Below are 16,336 nucleotides of genomic sequence, written 5' to 3'. Positions count from 1 at the left end.
TCAAGATGCCTTGTGGATCGACGAGATCCGAGGGTACTTGAAAGAAAATATCCTTCCCGGGGATGATGCATCTGCCGAGAGGATTGCACAGCAATCCAAACACTATGCCATAGTAGATGGGGATCTCTATCGATACGGCACGGACGGTGTCCTCCTGAAATGCATCACTCGGGCAGAAGGCGGTGAGCTTCTCACTGAGATCCATGAGGGCGAGTGCGGTGGCCATGCATCGTTCCGCACGCTAGTCGGGAAGGCCTTTCGGCAAGGTTTTGACTGGCCTACAGCTCTCCAGGACGCTTCCGAGTTGGTTCGGTGCTGCAGGGTGTTCCAGTTCCATGCAAAGCAGATTCACCAGCCCGCTCAGGCTCTTCATACCATACCCCTATCATGACCCTTCGCGGTCTAGGGGCTAGACATCCTGGGTCCATTCCCCTGAGCAATCGGGGGCTATGTGTACCTCTACGTCGCCATCGACAAGTTCACCATGTGGCCGGAGGCGGTCCCAGTTATCAAGGTTACCAAGAACACGGTGCTTCAATTCATCCGTGATATCACAAGTCGCTTCGGCGTCCTGAACAGAATCATCACTAATAATGGCACTCAGTTCACAAGTTCCCTGTTCGGGGACTACTGCGAGGACCTCGGCATCAAGCTCTGCTTCGCCTCTATCGCTCATCCTCGGAGCAATGGGCAGGTCAAGCGTGCAAATGCTGGGATACTGAAGGAGCTCAAAACCCAGACCTACGACGTGCTCGCAAAGCACGGGAAAGGGTGGATTGACGAGCTGCCTGCTGTGTTATGGGCCAACCGGACCACGCCAAGCCGCGCCACTGAGGAGACTCCATTCTTCCTTGTCTACGGCGCCGAGGCGATCCTCCCCTCTGAGCTCACTCTTGGCTCCCCTCGGGTGAATGCCTACTCTAAAGGCGAACAAGAACAAAGAAGGCGCGACGACGTCGACTATTTGGAGGAGCGCCGGCGATGTACCACCGTCCGAGAAGCCAGATACTAGCAGAGCTTGCGGTGCTATCATCAGCATCACATCCGGACCCGGTCACTCGAGGTTGGGGATCTAGTTCTCCGACGCGCTCAATCGCACGATGGAAAGAATAAACTGTCCACTACGTGGGAAGGACCCTTCACCGTGATCGGTGTCCCGTGACAAGGCTCGTTCAGGCTGGCTGCGGAGGATGGGTAGCCGCTCCCAAATGCGTGGAACATTGAGCATCTGTGCAAGTTTATCCCTAGGCAGACATGTTTGTGCTCGGAACAACCAGGCTGGGGTTCCCCCCCGCCCAAGTTGGCCGGGGGCTGCCACCAACTATGTAAGTTACCACTTATGTACAAAATTATCAATATATACTCCTTATTTCAAGTTATTTCTCTGGAATCCATATGTTTAATCTGTTTGGTGAGATGCTCGATTGTGTGAGAAAAACGCGCTCTCTCATTTTTCCTGTTGATAAAAATGAATCCCGGTCGGTATGCGCGCAAGCAATTGCTGCTGACCTAAGTTTGTTTTGGTAGGCTATGGTGTCCGGCTGCGTGGCAGTGCCCCAAGCATCACCGAGCCTCTGGGGTTCTCGGGTAATCCTACCACTTGAGCAAAGAGTGGTCAGGACCGCCTAGACCCCATGGGCGGGCTGTCGGTGCTCGGTCTGGCCAGTCCTATCCCGGGCGCCATCGAACCATTGGACCTCTTGGATATGCCTCTGTCTGTATACTTCACCGGTCCGGGTATTCGAGAGGTCTCGGGTCAAAAATGAGAGCAGTCTATAATGAGTACCGCACTAACAGAGCGCACCACACAAAGAGTCTTTTCCTATTTTCTTAAGATTATAGATCAACAACCAAGAATAAAGCAGCCCGACCGCAAGGGCCTCAGTGCCCCGGGCGCTGCTCAAGCCTATGGGGTCCTCGAGTAATCCTACAACTCGAGCATGAGTGGTTGGGACCACCTAGCCCCTGGCTCTCTCACATGCTTTCCAGTGCTCGGGCACTCCGTGCGAGGGAACCAAGTTCCCGGGTACCCTGAGCTCGGGGCGCGTACACCTCCTGGATCGGTCGACCGAAAGGCTGACAGCTGTCCGGTGAATGACTAAAGTCATATGAATTTCCATTCTTACTTACGCAGTAAACCATTGTTCCCGAGTTATCCTCGGGACCCTCACATTCTAATCTGCTCGGTGAGATGGCCTCCTCGCTCACAAAACCCTGCCCACGTGCTCGCTTTTTCCGGAACAACAGAAACAAACAGTAGTCAGGTGTACCGTACGGACGGTGATGGCTGACCGAAGTCCCTTATGGTGGATGTGGTGTTCGGCTGGCTTGGCAGTACCCCGGGCACTACCGAGTCTCTGAGGTTCTCAGGTAATCCTACCACTTGAGCAAAGAGTGGTCGGGACCGCCTAGACTCCAGGGGCGGGCTGTCGGTGCTCGGTCTGGTCAGTCCTACCCCGGGCACCACCAAACCGTGGGGACTCTTGGTCGCATTTCTGCCTGCATGTGTCTCCGGCCTGCTTGTTTGAGAGGTCGCAGAGTGGAAAAGTGTTCACTGGTCGTGGCGTGCTCCGCGCTGGATTGACTTATCTCCCGAGTAAGGAAAGTTCGTGCCTTTGTCTCTTGACTTAGCAGCTGCGGACTCGCGAGGGCTCGGGGGCTGAACGCTCGGTTGGTCCCACTACTCGTGCGATGAGTGGTCGGGGCGACTTCACTCTCGGGGAAGGAAGGTCGGGCTCGGTCCGGCTAAGTACTTCTCGGGACATCAAGTGAAAAGTCAAAAGCATTGAGACAAGTAGTGGAGTTTCGATCCCAAAAGAAAGGCTTCTATTATATTTCAAAAAAAAAACAATTCTGGAGGGGATCACCCCCATATTTACAACAGTCAAAAAACAAAAAATCTAATCTAAGTCAGCAAGCTCTGAAGGGGGCGAGGACACTTCGTTGCTGCTGCTGCTGCTCGGTTCTGGCGGTGGCTCCCACGTGAAGCATGCTGCCACCTCAGCTACGGTGTCCCAGACAGCTTCCCGGGTGGCCGCTTCCTCAGCCTCGACCACTCCCTGCCGGACCGGTTCCAGGAGAAGGCAGGGTCTCGGCTTCGGTAGCAGGCAAGGACGTGCTCGGCCATTGCCTGGGCCAGAGCGCACCCCTCTCGAGATGCCAACTCCTGCATAGCCCTCGGGAGAGCCTTGAGGCGCCGGCTGATCTCTTCGAAGCCGAGGGCGAGGTGGCCGATAGTCTCTTGGTCCATCTCCTTCTCGCCCACGTTGATGCGCCCGAGCCCGGCTACCCTCACGGACCTCGCGCCTGATGAAGGATGTCTCGTATCATCAACTTCACGTTGGCCCACTCGGCCACGACAGTCTTGAGCTCGTCCCTCGCGATTTGCAGCCGTTCCTCAAGGCTGATACCCTCGGCTGCGCTAGTCGGGACGCCACTGGTGCCCGGGGCCTCGGCTTGCCCCCGCTTCACCTGCTCAGCCAAGGCTACGAGGACCTGCTCCTGGGTGGCCATCTCGGCCACCCACTTGGTGGCCTGCTCCTCCCAGGCAGTGGTGGCCTCAGCTTCGCACCGTGCAATCTGTTCCTCCCGGGCATCCTGAGCCATCACCGTGATCTCAACATCGGTCTCGTGGATCGCAACCTCCTCTCGACGAAGGACTTCAGAGCGGCTCCGCTCGAACTCATCGTTCTGGCGGGCTAGGTCTGCCTGGGCGGACTGCACCGCTTTTCTCACGCTTGAAGATCGCTTCCTCCCGAGGAAGGAGCAGCTGCTCCCAAGCGAGCAGCTCCGCGGCCCATCTCCGCGAGGCCTGGTCACGCTCGGCTGCCTACCGCACCATGCAAGTGGCCTTCTCCTGCGCGGCGACAGCCTCGTCGCGCACCTCCACAAACGCCTCCCGCTCCTCGGCCATCGTGCGCATTGACCTCTCGTGGGTTACGCGGGTTGAGGCGATCCGGGCCTCCAGGAGCCTGCCGACCTCTTCTAGCCGGCACCTCTCTTCGACGAGGGCAGCGCGGTCCCTATCGAGCTCAGCTCGCTCCACCGCCACGGCCACTTCCAGCCGCTCGATAACCCTCGGGCGCGTCCGAGCACGTCCGGGAGGGGTTCTGGGGCCTGGCTAGACGGCGACCGGGCGCTGGGTCCCCTGCGAGCCCTCTCTGCAGAGGCGCTCGGGGTCCCCGACAACTGCCATGCCGGCACCGCCCTCGCCGCGACCATTTCCACCGCGGCCGCTTGCTCCGCCCTCAAAGTGCTCAGGGAGGGCTCGGACGGCGCCGGCTGCTCGGGTGCGGCCGCTACCCCCGGCTCAGGGCAGGGCGGTGCCTGTGGCTCCAGTTCCACTGTCGCGCTCGACCGTGGCATGGGCGCGCTCGGCTCGGGAGCAGGAGCCGGCCTTGGCACCTCTTGCTGCCTCTGGCCTCTGGCGGGGTCCTTGGAAGGCCTGAAAACAACAAAGGTCAGTGCCGCAAACTAATATCCAGGGAAACATGCTCACGACAAGGAAAGAACTTATGTGGACTCCGGTCCGCGGTACTGCCACTGGGACTCGGGGATTTTGAAGTCCAGGCCCTGTGGTTTCAGCCCGGGGTCCGCCTTCCTCCTCTTCGGCGGGGGGCTCTGGCCCACGGGCCATTGAGGGGCTACCGTGGAGCCTGCCTCCGGCGCCGGGTCAGCCCGGGCGCCCGCTGTTGTGCCGCTGGCCCAGCCCTAGTCCTCGGGCTCCCGCACCCTGGACCTGGCCTCCGTCGCGGGCTCCGTGCCCAATGACTGGCCGCCCCAGCCTCCCTCCTTCGCACCGCTCGCCGCAGGCCACTGTCGTGGAGGCGACGGCGACGACGAGGACGAGGGCTGGGGCATGAACGACCGGGGGCATTTCCCTTTGTGCCCCGAGGCCGCTGCTCCGCTTCCGGTGGTGCCTCTGTCGCCGGCCTGCAGCCTGCCGCCCATGGCATCCCTGCCGCTGACCTACAGCCTGCCGCCTGCGGTGTCCCCGCCGCCGGTCCACTGCACGCCGCCTGCCTCTTCTTCCACCCCGGGGATTTGAATAGTCCCGGGGTTAAAGCGCCCCGGACGATCCACAAAACCCTGGGCATCGAATTCTAGCAGCGTCGCTTGCAGCGCCACCCAGCCCAGGTCTGCGCAAAGCACCAGCTGCTCTTGGGGTAGGATCGCCTGGGTGAGGTCTTCGACGCCGGTCACCACCCTTAGCAGGGCCGCCAGCACTCCCTCCTCCAGGTTCCCTTCCTCGCTGATGTGGGTCCTCGTGATGTCGTTCGGACCCGTATACATCCAGGAGGGGCAGGCCCGTTCCCGCAGGGGCGCCAGGTGGCGGCGCAAGTAGTCGGCCACCACCATCATCGAGGTCAGTCTCGCCTGGCACAGATAGTCGATGTGGTTCAGGACTGGCCGCATCCGCTCATCCTCCGCCGGGGCCACTTCCCAGGTCGGCCTATGGGGCTCTGCCACCGTCTCCAGTAGCACGAGGCGATCATGGGGGCTGACGTCGACGTAGACCTAGTCGTGGCGCCAGTCCTCCCACTTGCTCTGCAGCACTTGCGGAATGTACAAGTCGGCGAGCCCGTCTCACAGCCGAAAGTTGCAACAGCCAGCGACGTCCACACCGGAGGAACCTCTCTTCTTCCCGGCCGCTCGCAGGACGAAGAAGTGCCGGAATAAGGCCACAGACGGTGGCACTCCCATGATCATTTCACAGAAGTGCGCGAAGATGGCCAAGATGACCACTGAGTTCGGACTCAAGTGGACGAGCTGGATGCCGAAGGTGTCCAGCACTTGGAGGAAGAAGGTGGAGAACGGCGGCACCAGCCTGGTGGCGACGAAGGAGATGGAGATCACGATGCGCTCCGGTCGGTCAGTGATGGGCGAAAAGGTCACCAGCGAAACCACCGATGCCTCCCACTGGCCTTCGGGCACCAAAAGTTTGCGGACCTTATCTGCCCCCTCCTCATTGACGATCCTCGACTCCGGCAGCACGCTGTCGGGCCCCTTGACACGATGGCTGCTTCCTACCCTCGGCATTTTTTCAGGGTGGGGAGTGAGCTGGAAGGGTGGGGAAGAGAGTGCGTTGCGGGCCGAAGGAAGGGCGAGGGCTCTCAAGAGCAAGGAAGAAGAAAGCAAGAGCGACGATCGCAAGAATGGCATAAACGGGCAACAGTTCGATCCCCTCTCCTTTTTATATCCTGGGGATTTCTAACGGCGCCTTCCGCGGCGCATTCGGTGAGGCGAATTTCCTCATTCGGCGCGGGTGCTAGGCAAATCTCCCTCAATTCGTGCGGTTGCCAAATGCACTATCCTTGATCTGTGGGGATGCCACGCGTACCGCCCACCTCGTTATCACGCGTCTCGGGAGTCGGATGGACGCCCGTCCGTTCAGTTCCCCGCTGGGCCGTACCAAAAACCTGGGCCAGAGAGACCAGCGCCTGAGAATAGGCCACGTGGCATCGGTGCTGGGATCGGCCTCGATGAAAACGAGGGCCCCATTCGCAGTCTCTGGGCCATCGCCTACTAATGGGCCCGAGGGTTGCTGTCGGTGACACAGGAACCGGGGGTCCCCGAGTCCCGAGGCCAGAATAGTAGAGTGCCACGTGGCATCGGTGCTGGGATCGGCCTCGATGAAGACGAGGGTCCCATTCGCAGTCTCTGGGCCATCGCCTACTAATGGGCCCGGGGGCTGCTGTCGGTGACACAGGAACCGGGGGTCCCCGAGTCCCGAGGCCAGAATAGTAGAGTGCCACATGGCACCCTCCCTCGGGGGTGGTCTCCCTGAGGTCCGAGAAGACCAAGTTCCGGGAGAGGGTGCTCGGGGCCACGAACGGTGGTCCCCAAGTGCCCGGGTTCCCCGATGGCCCGAGAAGACCAAGTACCAGGAAGAGAGTGCTCGGGGCTATGAATAGTGGCCCCCGAGCACCCAAGTTTCCCGATGATAAGAAAATCTAAGTTCCGGGAAAGAGTGCTCGGGGCCATGAGCAGTGGCCCATGAGCACTCGGTTCCCTGAGGACCCAATCGGCCAGTTCCGGGAGAGAGTGCTCGGGGCCATGAGCAGTGGCCCCCGAGCACTCGGTTCCCCGAGGACCCGAACAGTCAATTCCAGGAGAGAGTGTTGAGGGCCGTGAATAGTGGCCTCTGAGCACTCGGTTCCCCGAGGACCAAGAAAGGGCATATCCGGGAGAGAGTGCTCGGGGCTACGAACAGTGGCCCCCGAGCACTCGGTTCCCCGAGGGCCTGAGAAGTCCTTCGCCGGTGGTCCCCACAGAGGCCCGGTGGTGAGGTGTCAGCTGGTGAGAGGCCCGATGCCGCATTTAAGAGGGCGCATGGCCTGTCAGTTCCAATTGACACCTCCACGCTTGCTGTCAGTCCCTGCCATGGCCTGGCAGGGAGGAGTGGGGACGTTTAATGCACGGGTCCCATCGTGCGTCATCTGACGCGCCTTGGGATAATGTCGCAGAGCTCGAGGCGCCCCGCCTGCTGCCCTGTTGTGTCAGACCTGCTCTGACCGGGCGGGCACGCCGGGCTGCTCGGTGGTTGCTCGGTGGGCCCTCCCTGCGGCGCCCATTAAAAAAATGGCATGATGACGGACAAGACCGGACGGGGGCACGTTTTCAACCCTGCCCGTCACCTCGCGCAGCAGCCCATGATGGTTGCTTTCCATTTGTGGCACCTTGGAACTCGCGCCATCCTTTCTGGGCATGCCACCGCCCCGGCAGGTATATAGGCGGGGCAGGCTCCCCGGAGAAAACCAGTTCAACAGGGATCCAGTTCAGTACGAGTTGAGTCCAGACTAAGCTAAGGACAAGTCTCAAAGAACACCAGACAGAAGCCTAGATCAACTGAAGAACAAGGAGCACGAAGCTCTAGACTAGATAAATATTCTTGAAACCCAGTAGGTACTCAGAGAAACATTCTCTGAGCATTTATAGCATACACATAGGAGTTGGGTGTTACGCTCAGTGCGGCCCGAACCTATCTAAAAATCCCCTGAGCATTTACTACTTCCTGCATCCGATCGTTCCATTCCACCTGCATCTTATTTACTCCCATTTATTTCACCTATGAAGCGGGTTCAGAATCATCCCCCCAACCGAATCTCAAAGGGGGTCCCTCCAGATCCCTGCTTGAGGAGTTCACCCTCCGACAACCACTCTCTTAGATGCTTGCAAAAATTGCCCTTTGTATGCAAAGGATATTGAACTAAAAGCCAAGCACATTAAGGAGTTGGAATCTATAGTAGGGAGTGTTAGGAGTTCGAAGGATGTGCAGCCAAATTTTTCCGCCTTTACCATCTTTCAGGACAAAATCAGCTGGGTTAGAGGATAAGTTGAGAAGCTTTTGATCGAGAATAAGTATCGCCTTTCTGTAGTGGAGAAATGCTCAGAGGGCAAAGATAAAATAAACTTGATCTTGGCGAAGAACAAGATGTATGCTGACAAGACAGGTTTGGCTCTTGGGTTAGGTTTTAAGAGAGTGGCTTACAATGAGGAGAGTAAAACTATTTTCACCACACCTACTACCCTAGAATTTGAGAAGTCCAAAATCAATACCACACCACAAACCATCAAGAAATCCATTCCACAATCCACAAAGAAGAAGCTGGCATCACAATTCAAGAGAGCTTCACAGCCTAAGATGAGAGAGCCTATGAGAGAGCCTCGAATGACTGGCATTCAAGTTCCCGAGAGATGCTATCACTCCACCTATTACCAGAGAGAGGGTCACGAGGTTGGGTTTTGCTTTCACTGTAGGAGAGATGAGTGGCGTGAGTGGGAGTGGAGCACCCAGGACATGTACCGCCCCTCTGTTGGTATACATGAGCCTTTTCCTCATTTCCACTTATGAGTCCCTAGTATTTTTTAGTCTCTTCTTAGAGGTGGTACCTGGTGTGGATCCTACCAAGACTCACATGGTTTTGGTTCACATGTAAGAGGTTTTGAGTCACAGCGCTTTGGCAAACCACGCTCTCCTCTATGTGGTACTGCCCCCAACTTGCTAGTGCTAGGATTGATTTGCATGCACATGCTTTTACTACCTTAGGGTAGATGAGCCAGTACTGAATTCCCAAGAAGTTTATGACTAACCCCAGTACTGAGCCATTCACCTACTACTCTTCTCGCATGTAGGTGGAAGGCAGAGGTCTGGAGAACAAGTGGCTCATTGACTCCGGTTGTTCGTGCCATATGATCGGAGATGCATCATAGTTCTCCGGACTCACCCCGATGAAGCGGCACGAGTACATTTCGAGGATGATCAGAAAGGAAGGGTGAAAGTCAAAGGTATGGTAAGGGTTAATGAGAGTTTTACTCTTAATGATGTGGCTTTCGTGGAGCATTTGGGATACAATCTTCTCTCTATATCTCAGTTGTTAGATGAGGACTTGGAAGTGCTTTTCAAACGTGACACTTTTCAAGTTCTTGATTCTTCTGGCGCTTTTATTTGCAAGATTTCCAGAGTTGGGAGAGTTTTTGGAGCTAATTTTTCTAAGTCTCTTGGTTCTTCTTGTGGTTTGATTGCTCAACCTTCTTCCGAGCTTTGGATGTGGCATAAGACAGTAGGGCCCATGAGTTTTGATTTGTTTACTCATTTGAGTGCCCTAGGCTTGATCCGAGGATTGCCCAAGCTCAAGTTTGAGAAGAATCTTGTTTGCGCTCCCTCTCAGCATGGCAAGATGGTTGTTGTATCTCATCCACCAGTCAATCTAGTGATGACTGAACGACCAGGAGAACTTTTCTAGATGGACACCATTGGTCCTTCTCGGGTTCGCTCAGTGGGTGGGAAGTGGTATGTACTTGTCATTGTTGATGATTTCTCTCGCTACTCTTGGATCTACTTTCTTGTGAGTAAGGATGAAGTGTTCTCACACTTCTGGAGCTTGGCTTTGAGATTGTTCAAGGAACTTGCTGATGCATTAAAAGCAATTCACAGTGATAATTGCACCGAGTTCAAGAACTATCTCTTTGATGCCTTTTGTCTTGAGCATGGTATTGAGCATCAATTTTCGGCCCCATGTGTTCCTCATCAGAATGGTGTGGTTGAGAGAAAAAATTACACTTTGGTGGAGATGGCTAGGACGATGCTCGATGAGCATATGACTCCTGGGAAGTTTTGGGCTGAGGCCATTAACACAGCGTGCTACATCTCAAATCAAGTTTTCTTGCGCTCAATTTAAATTTTACTTCTTATGAGTTGCGCTTTGGGAGGTAGCCAAAGGTCTCACACTTGAGAGTCTTTGGTTGTCGATGTTTCATCATAAAGCATGGCAATCTTGACAAGTTTGAGTCGTGTTCTTCCGATGGCATTTTCTTGGGGTATTCTCTTCATGGTCATCTTACAGGGTCTTTAATCTTGACACTAACACCATCATGGAGTCCTGTGATGTGACCTTTGATGAATCAACCCCTTGCGCTAGTGCTTCCTTTGAGTGTGCAGGTGGCCATGAGATTGGTGAAAGCACCTTCTTGGATGATGATCTTCCAGCTTAGGGATGACGAGGATGATCCACTACTTCCTACTACACTCACTCCGGAGCTAGCTCCTGCCTCTTCTACACCGGTAGAGGGTCCTGCAGCCTCTTCTTCCATTTTAGTTACTTTTGAGTCTGCACCAGCAGTGTTTGAGGGAGAGGTCCTCTCACAGCGTGAGGCCCCTTAGCACATTCTGCAGCATCACCCACCACACTAAATGATTGGTGATCTAGGTGAGAGGGTAACTCATTCCAAATCTACTCATCATGCTCACTTTACTAATTCTACATTTGTTGCTTCTTTAGAGCCCCATGATGTTGGACATGCTTTATCTGATTCAAATTGGATCAATGCCATGCATTAAGAGTTAGAAAATTTTGAGAGAAACCAAGTTTGGGTCCTAGTAGAACCACCTCCTAATGTTCACACCATTGGCACAAAATGGGTTTTCAAAAACAAACAGGGGGAGGATGAATCTATAGTGAGAAAAAAGGCTAGGCTTGTGGCTCAAGGTTTCACTCAAGTAGATGGGATAGACTTTAGAGAGACCTTTGGACCAGTAGCTAGGCTAGAAGCTATTAGGATTCTTTTTGCATTTGCGGCATCCCAAGGTTTGAAGTTATACCAAATGGATGTCAAGTGCTTTCTTAAGTGGTTTCATAGAAGAAGAGTTATATGTCAAACAACCCCCAGGTTTTTAGCACCCCAAATACCCTCATAGAGTGTGTACGCTTAGGAAGGCTTTGTATAAATTTAAGTCTTCCTTGCTAGAGCATGGGTATGAGATATGGTCTATAGATAAAACTTTGTTCACTCTCAGGCATGGCAATGATTTTCTACTTGTTCAGATTTACGTGAATGATATCATCTATGGTGGTTATTCTCATACTCTTGTGGCCAAGTTTGTAGAAACTATGACCAGGAAATTTGAGATGTTGATGATAGGTGAGCTCAACTTCTTCCTTGGACTATAAATCAAGTAATGCAATCAAGGTACATTTGTCCACCAGATGAAGTACACCAAGGATTTACTGAAGAAGTCTTACATGAGCGATGCGAAGCCCTTGGTCACACCGATGGTGATGAGGACATCACTTCTTCGGATACAAACACTACAAATATTCCTCCATTAACTGCACCAATGCAAGGTCCCATAACAAGAGCTTATGGACGTCGTTTAAATCATGAGGTGAGCTCATTTCTTGTTGTCCATAATCATTTTTGTGAGGATGGAGTACTACTAAATAAAGGCTATGATTTTCTATTGCTTAAGACTATTGGAGCTGAATCTATACAAGGAAGGGATCAACAAAATATTCACCAACCTTGCCACAACATCTTCTACATGTGCATGGAGGCAGATAGGGCACCATCTACATCAACTTCCTTTGCACGTGTGCAAACCCAACATCGAACCACCTCAGTTTTGAAGAAGCTGCACACCACAGAGCAAGACCTTTTCCATGGCCAGATCAAGTCCATCTCGATTCCACCTGCCATGCTGATACAAGGAAGGATTCTAACTGAATTCAACTTCCCATGTCCAGCTGCATCTAACATATCCCCAAGGATTGAATCCAACTTGATTTAAAAGCATGTTGCAGATATTTCAACGCCAGAAATTAGAACAGCACAGCTGTCGTGGCCTAGATTTTTAGGTGCTGCACCACCTCTGTTATTGGACCCACAGGGTCATGTCATTGAGTTAGGAAACAAGGGTTGAAGCTGCACCTGTTCCTTGCGCACCACCCCTAGGCCGAAGCTATTTTCCCCTTCTATCTCCCTTAAATAGTTAGCCACAGTTGGCCATACATCTTTGGGTTTTGCTTAGATTACAACAAGACAATTTGTCAGTTTTTCACTGTTCATCGGTCTGTGGAACCCCAGCTTGTGTGCTTCATCTTATTTGTAATAATTTAGATTGCATCTACCTTGTTCTTGTGAGTTGCTTCGATTTCTGGTAGGAATAATAACCCTCGTAGTAAGGTCGATCGCGTGCAAGCGTGGTTGATAACGACAGTCATGCGGGTGTAGCAAATTGCGAGGCGGCAATCTGCGGGTTGAAAGCCTCTAAGCATCAATGTTCTCATGATGAATCAATCGAACCTATCAGAAGATTGGGCCGCTCCTTTCATCAAGTGGTACCAGAGCCTCAGTTGCTCCGTAGGTAACATAGTATTCCCTTTTGTTAGATTAATATTGCCATCATCCTAGCGTCTAGAAAATTAGCCCCACAAAAATTAGTCCTACAACCCCTTTGTGCTGTGCAATTTTCAGTTTGGTTTGCTTTTCTGAATTTTAGTCCCTCGCTATGTCTTTGTGTCGCTGGTCTTAGTCTTGTTTTAAGGCCTGTGTTCTTGTTGAGTTATTTTTTTGGCGCAAGGTGTCTGTTGGAGCAAGATTTTATCTTGCCCCAGCAAGTACGGTGAGAGTTTCTTCTAAGAAGGAGACTCAAGGTTGGAGACAAAGTTTAAGAGGAAGGAACACCACGAATCTATTGATGGTAGAAAAAATCTATCGATCTGAGGGGAGTATCACAGCGTGACTCGGTGTTTTTGCACCTCTGTGTCTTTCTGTTGTCTAGCCCCCTCTAGCCCAGGCGACCATGGCTCCTATTTATAGGACCGTGCATAGCTTGGCATACAAGTTATCACAATGTATAAATATCTGGTATCTGACCGAATTACTGGGCCTTGTCCACAGGCTGGTTTATGTTCCCCCAACAGTACCTCCTCATTCTCGGGCCCCGATGTTTCGGGGGGGGGGGGAGAGGATGTAGAGGAAAACCAACTCTAGCCTGGTATAGTATCAAGGATGCCCGATGGCCATTCCCTGTCCTTAAGAAGTTTTTTCGTCGGGAACCGTGGGCGTCGATGGCTAGGCCCAAGGCTGATGGTGTACTAGCGGTGGTGATATGCTCCGGAGCCTGTTGGAGCTGGCATGCACGGTGTCGGGACCCCAGGCCAGAGGGGCATCGATGGAGGTGGTGCACTCCGGGGTCCGTGCCGAGGTCGATACAAGCTATCCAGATTTCTTCGATAATGGTTCTTCTTGCTTTTTGAGGTCACTAGAGTAGAGATTACATGTAGGATCGGGGGACCCCATGCGTTTGCCTTGCAGGATGAGGCGTGCCACTGCCGTGTTCTGAATGGACAATGCAGGTAGCTGTTTAGGGTCTTGTGCCCACAACCCTGTCACGCGCCGAAAGGAGCCTGGGTTATTAATGTGACGGGGCGTCTGTGCGAGAAAACGAGGCGTTCATCGTGGAACATTGCCACATGTTGGCGGAACGACCAAGGTATGGCCACGGTCCCCTCAGGTATTCAATGGGGGACACCGCTGTGTCAGTTCCGCTTCATCTTCCGAGCTTACGTGGCTGCTTGACTCGCGTATAAAGCTGGGGTCACCCGGCTGGATCCTTCACAGCCCTACGAGTGAGCAATTAACCTTATCTTCTGTATGGCGTCGTCTTCCTTCTTATCCTCTTCGGAGATGTCGATGATCTTGATAGCTTCTTTGGGAGCCGGACCATTTCAGTCATTGACAGAGGTGCCGATGGCCATGCTGCTTCCATCTTTGCAGGGGAGGCGGCTGCCTGCCGCTCTGGCCTGACCCTTGGCTTGGGAGGCCACGCCCGTCGGGATCATTGATATCTCTGACGATGATGACGAGACTGACTGGGATCTCCTGCGGGGGAGAGCGATGAGGAGAAGCAGGCGTCTACGAAGACGACGGTGACCTCCTCAGACTCTTCTTTGTCCTCCAACAGCTCAGGAGCCGGCTACTGTATTAGCCTCTGCAGTGGCAGGATGCAGATGAGGTGCATACACCGCCCCATGTGTAGCCCCTGCCGGGACCCGTAGGAGGTGAAGGCGGTCTTCTGGAGGGAGCTCTTGGTGAAGTCACGAGACATTCGTGTCTCATGGTCGACTATGGCCTTGATGTGGGCCCATGGCTTGACCTAGTCACCTTGTACTCTTTCTCCCCCTGGTTTGCTCTGTCGGGGTCTATCTCCTTCGTAGCAATCTCTGTACTGTCATATGTGTTCATCGAATGTACTAGTTGTTTGATAATATAATATGGACCTTCGAGGACGCTCTTGTATCTTCTTGCATTGGAGTGCAAGGGGATCTTTTGAACGGGTACTATATGTATCTGTACCTTCTTGCCTTCGTACCGTACTTCCTCGCCCTCTTTGTGGCTGGTTTTTTGGATGACCGGTGTATCGAGACCTTGCATAGATTGTAGCAGGCTTCATTTTCTTCATGGAGAGAGGTGGCCTTGGGGCTCTGGTGACGGTAGATATGCAGGGTAGCTAGGGATGGCAACGCGAGGTGTTGGTGACTTCACCGTTCCTGACCATCGTGTTCTGCCCGGGTTTGGCATTTAGTTGGGCCCTTTTCCAATCTTGTTTCAGACTTTCGACCAGCTGAGGCCCCATTGGGATTTTTGGGGGACAAACTCTCGGAGATGGACTACGTCCCTTTGGGCTCCTAGCCATTGCTTGACTTTGGAGGTGACTTGTCTAAAGCCCGTTGACACTCATGTTGGAGGCGAAGCCGAAGGCTAGATAGGAGAGGTGGTCCACGACCCCCTCGGCCTTTAGCCACTGCACGGCTCTGGAGGTACTTCGTCCGGAGCCTGGCAACGGTGTGTCAGAGGCAACGCCAAGGGCTAGGAGGGAGAGGTGGTCCGTGACCCCCTCGGCCTTTAGTCGCTCCCCACCTCCAGAGGTACTCCGTTCGGAGCCTTGCGACGGTATGTCAGAGGCGTCGTCGAGGGCTAGGCAGGAGAGGTGGTTCGCAACCCCCTTGACCCTTAGCCACTACCTAGCTCCTGAGGTACTCCGTCTGGAGCTTGGCGACGTTGTGTCAGAGGCGAAGCTGAGGGCTAGGCGGGAGAGGTATTCCGCGACCCCCTCGGCCCATTGCCGCTTCCCGGCTCTGGAGGTACTCTGTCTGGAGGCGAAGTCGAGGGTCAGGCGAGGGAAGTGGTCCGCGACCCCCTCGGCCTTTAGCTACTACCTGGCTCTGGAGGTACTCCGTTCAGAGCCTGGTGATGGCATGTCAGAGGTGACACCGACGCTAGGTGGGAGAGGTGGTCCGCGACCCCCTGAGCCCTTAGCCGTTGTCTGTCTCCAGAGGTACTCCGTCCGGAGCCTGGTGATGGCGTGTCAGAGGCGAACTTGAGGGCTAGGTGGGAGAGGTTGTCCACGACCCCCTCGGACCTTAGCCGCAGCCCAAATTCGGAGGTACTCTGTCTAGAGCCTGGCGATGGTGTGTCGGAGGCAACGCCGAGGACTAGGCAGGAGAGGTGGTCTGCAACCCCCTCGGCCCTTAGTCGCTGCAATGAGTTTGCGGCCTCTGCAATGGACAGTCAAGGGTTCCACCATATTTCCCATGCCACACAGTGTTGGCTTTTATTAAATGGTAGTACAATTTTCACGTATGAAATGTGTCTTTAAAGGAGATGGTAGGGTAATGATTTTACCGTTTACCATACGTGTTTGAGTCACGTGGGTCATACCTTTCCCTGTAGGGAGGGGGTTTTTATACCCCTTTGATCTGTTTGCTGTGCCTTTTGGAGGCTAGCAGGTTTCATACCCCTTTGGCACGGAGGCATTTTTCTTCAATATGGCGGGGTACTCTTCCCGTCAGGTCCTTTCAGAACCTTTCCGCCTGATGGAGTTTTCGGAAAACTCCCCATTTGCGGGGTTTTTTGGAAGTCTCTCTGTTTTGGCAAAGGTTTGGTAAACTCTCTGTTGTGCGGAGGTTTTTCAATGTCTCTCCATTTTGGTGGAGGTTTGGTAAAGCTCTACGTTGTGCGGAGGTTTGGTAAAGCTCTCCATTTTTGTGGAGGT

General features: G+C 53.9%; 1 pseudogene; it reads right to left on the bottom strand.

The window, feature by feature from the left end:
- Positions 1-16,336, bottom strand: part of LOC133923098 (pathogenesis-related thaumatin-like protein 3.5) — a 61,469-nt pseudogene that overhangs the window by 22,567 nt on the left and 22,566 nt on the right.

This window comes from Phragmites australis, chromosome 6, assembly GCF_958298935.1.
Source record: "Phragmites australis chromosome 6, lpPhrAust1.1, whole genome shotgun sequence".
Classification (NCBI taxonomy): domain Eukaryota; kingdom Viridiplantae; phylum Streptophyta; class Magnoliopsida; order Poales; family Poaceae; genus Phragmites; species Phragmites australis.
This window is presented reverse-complemented; position numbering and strand designations above follow the sequence as displayed.